Source organism: Triticum urartu, chromosome 2A, assembly GCF_056163025.1.
Source record: "Triticum urartu cultivar PI428250 chromosome 2A, HENAU_Tu73, whole genome shotgun sequence".
Taxonomy (NCBI): Eukaryota; Viridiplantae; Streptophyta; class Magnoliopsida; order Poales; family Poaceae; genus Triticum; species Triticum urartu.
Window position 1 is genome coordinate 446,156,896 of NC_141874.1, and position 3,742 is coordinate 446,160,637.

The following is a 3,742-nucleotide window of genomic DNA, read 5'->3' on the forward strand; positions in this document are numbered from 1 at the left end:
TGAATCCTGGTGGAGGGCGGATGCGGCGCGGGATCCTGGTTGACGGCGGCGCGCATCATCGGCCCCGGTGCCAGCGGAGGTGGGTTGGTGGCCCGGGGCGCCTCCGCACTGGGAAGTTGCGGGAGGGCGGCGAGTGGGTGGAGGTGGGAGGTGCAGGTGCCGGCCGCGAGGAGGTTGGTGGCATGGCCCGACGGCGGCGGGGCAGTTGGCCGGGGCTCGGCGATGGCGCGAGCCAGGGTAGGAGGCGGCGCTGGCGGTGTGATGCAGTTCGGGGGATCGAGGGAGTGAGACGAGGGGATCGTGGGGGCAATAACGATGAGTGGGTGGTTTTTCTTTATTCTTTTTGTTTTTCTTTTTAAGCTCGGGAGCATCCATCGCCTCTCATATAGGACTGACCGTGATCCAAATAACTATTCTAATCCTAGAATCAGAATAGTGCTACTCACTATATATATATATATATATATATATATATATATATATATATATATATATATATATATAAAGAGAGAGTAGCACTATTATGATCCCAGGATTACAATAACTATTCGGATCACGAATCGGGCCTATAAGGGGGCGCGGAGATGTTCCTGGTTCTGAAAAAGCCAGCCCACCCGAACTTCCCGTAAAAGAAAAATTCCCCTCGGCACCCACCTTATCCACTTCCCCCGCGTCCTCCCACGATCCTCCCCGACCAACCTCTCGCCGCCGCCTCCCTGGCTCCGGCGCGCCTCCCGCCGCTAGCCCCACGGCCCCGGTGTGCTTCTGCCGCTGCTTCCCTCGGCCCCGGTGCTCCCCCGCCACCGCCCACCCTGGTCGCGACGCGCCTCCGCCGCTGCTCCGCCCACCCTGGCCCCGACGCGCCTCCCGCCGCCGTCCCCCGACGCGCCTCCCGCCGCGGACCTTCCAGCCCCGACGCGCCTCCTGCTGCCTCCCTCCACCTGCTTCAACGACGGCGCCGGCCACCTCCACCTTCTTCCACCACTGCGTCGGCCACCCTCTCCTTCTTCCACCACGGCGCCGGCCTGCCCCTCCTTCCACCGCGCCTCCACCTCGCCGGCGACTACGAGCGCACGTGCGGATTGGGCACTGCCTACAGCTAGAGGAGACGTTGACCTGCAGCTGGAGGAGGCCCCGACCTGCAACTGGTCGTGCGCGTCACTGCGACGCCCAGGCCGTCCAACTTCGCCAACCCAGGGAGTTCAACCCCCGCGCCCAATCCTCCTTGGCCACAAATGACAATCGCAGCTACCCCTGACTCTGCGGCCTTGCCAGCGTCGTTCAAGGTTCTCGGCCGCAGCTCCTCACTAGCGCAGAGCTTTGAGTCCAGACCCCTGCGCCAAATAAATGTCATGCAGGCTCCTCCAAAATATTCAGGCGGCAAGTGTTCTTCACGTTCTAGACTTGTGCCCCAGCTTCTTCTGAACTTCTGTTGATTCATACCTAAATGAATTTGCACTATGATTTTTCATCAGCTTTTTGGTGAAATAATGCTTCCTGGAGGACTTCTCCAACGACTTGCAGGTTCAGCAATAGACAAGGAAGCTGCCCTTGACCATTTTCTCATGTACGGGTTGTATGCAGCGTACAGATAGACCTCCCCTGCCCGGCAGCTATGACGTGTGGCTGCCTAGCACATCGTCGCCCCAAGGTGCATTGTCTCTCCATCTCGCTTACGTGTTGTTCCCTGTTGTTGTACTATGTTCAGAGAGTTGTGAAATGGTCAAGTGCATATCTCGCTTACATTTTTTCTTAATTATTTTCTTGTCTGAAGTTCTGAAATACTTGGAGGCGCAAAAAATTGTGATATGTTGGTTCATTTCAAAGGTCCTTCAAAAATGGAAAGCATGAGTTTTCTTCTCCAAAATGCATCAACACAGTGGAGTGATAATTCTTCTTGGGTGCTTCTATCGATCCTTCTGTTTCAGCAACCACCATGATGAACCATCTCGTCCTATTTTGCAAAAGAAAATCACACGAAAGTTTTTAAGCGGAATGCAGTTTAGAGATAATGGGGAAACGAGGTTCAAAAAGATTTCTTAGTACATCCGCAGAGCTTTTCGGTTGCACTGTAGCCAAAACTGCTCGGAAGACCAAACTACTGACATGTGGCTGTGCTTTTATTTTACACAAATGAGGTTGCTAGCGCTAGTAGATCTTGGGAGTTAGTTGCCGTCCACCTCCTCAGGCACCTCTCTGCTTCTTGAGAGTTAGCTGCGGCTTTCCATGGCCATATACATGCAGTTTTTAGTTTTGCCCAACCACTTATATATGCGTGCATGTTTCCATTTTTTCCAAATTGTATATCGAGCTTTTGTTTTGAAAAACAAATGTGCATGTGAACGTGAGAAAAAAGTCTATACAAAGAAGTTCATGTATTATTAACACAGAAGGTTCGTGTATTACTAAGTGTGTGCACATATAATTGCTCCCTCCATATATGTGTGTATGTCTGTTTGTGTGTTCTTCCAATTCCACTTTAGCTTTGATGAAGGTTCACCAGCAAGGTAAAAAAAAAGTTCAGCGCATACGTCCTTCACATTGTTATCTATCCCCATTATTCAGTTTAAAATTGTGTTGTCTAGTTCTTGTTCTATACTATTTTTCTGAAGTTCAATAGTATCAATGCAGGCAAAAAACTGGGGTTTTGATATGTTGGTTTCAGTTTCAGAAATCCTTCAGGAAAAAATGCAAAAGAAAAATGGAGCAGGAGTCGCAATCCTCAAGCCCTCTCTCCACTTGGTGGCTTCTTGTTCTCAAAGCACAAGCTGCTGCTGCTACTATTAGTAAACTACTTCTGCTCACTATAATGGGTGAGGGGCGTTGCCCAACTGCGTGGATGCTCGCCTGCTCACCGAGCGTCGCGGCATTCAACCCCGAAGCCGTCTGCAGGAGGAGCTTGCACCAGTCCCGCCTCTCCTTCGTCCATTGCTCCAAGAGGCCAGGGCAGAAAACTCGGTCATCTTCTGATGAGCCCTGCCCCAACAGGAATCTCTCTCCCTACCTCTCTTCGCTACTGATGGGCACCATAGTGTGAAGTTGATGTAGAGAACAAGTTCTGGTTATGTGCTCTGTACATGCTTGTTGATATGTCAATGAGAACCAACTTTTTTTCTTCAGGTTGTTGTGATGATGTTTGATAGTTAATATTTTTGCAAGTACAAAACTCCAGGTTATGAAATTTTGATGGACGCGAGACTTCTTTTGACCTTGCACTGTTAAAAGATCTTCCAAAACTTTCTTACATGTAGATGCACCCACGTCCTCATCTTTGACCTTCTTCATGTATGTTCTGTGTTTAAAATTGCTCAACGAAAATTATGTTCTAAGAAGTTCATATATTACTGAGTGTAAAGCTCATGTATTATAGCTACCTAGTATAGTAAGTGAAATGTATTATAGAAATTCAAATTAAAAATGACTTCTGTTGACTTCTATATTACTGAGTGTATAGAACGTAACATTTTTTCTGGAATTAAGAAATAAAACTAGGAAGTCCATATTAAAAAGGAGAAGTTTGATGATTATAGAAAACTCAGATTTTCCTCGTTATTAAAGAATGAAGACAAGAATTTTAAAAATTAAATAACAAGAAGTTCAACTTTTAAAAATAGAGTGCTTCAAAATTTCATAAAAAAGATAAGAAAAAAACCAGGAAGTCCATATTAAAAAGATGGAGAAGTTCGATGATTATACAAAATTCAGATTTTCCTCGTTATTAAAGAATGGAAACAAGAAGTTT

At 47.7% G+C, this 3,742-nt stretch overlaps 1 long non-coding RNA gene across 1 annotated transcript; it reads left to right on the forward strand.

The window, feature by feature from the left end:
* Positions 1-496: 496 nt before the first annotated feature.
* On the forward strand, positions 497-3,224 carry LOC147985412 (uncharacterized). Its single transcript, XR_015616692.1, has 2 exons — positions 497-1,651; positions 2,666-3,224. It is a non-coding gene; the product is annotated as an uncharacterized LOC147985412 (long non-coding RNA).
* The last annotated feature ends 518 nt before the right edge of the window (positions 3,225-3,742 follow it).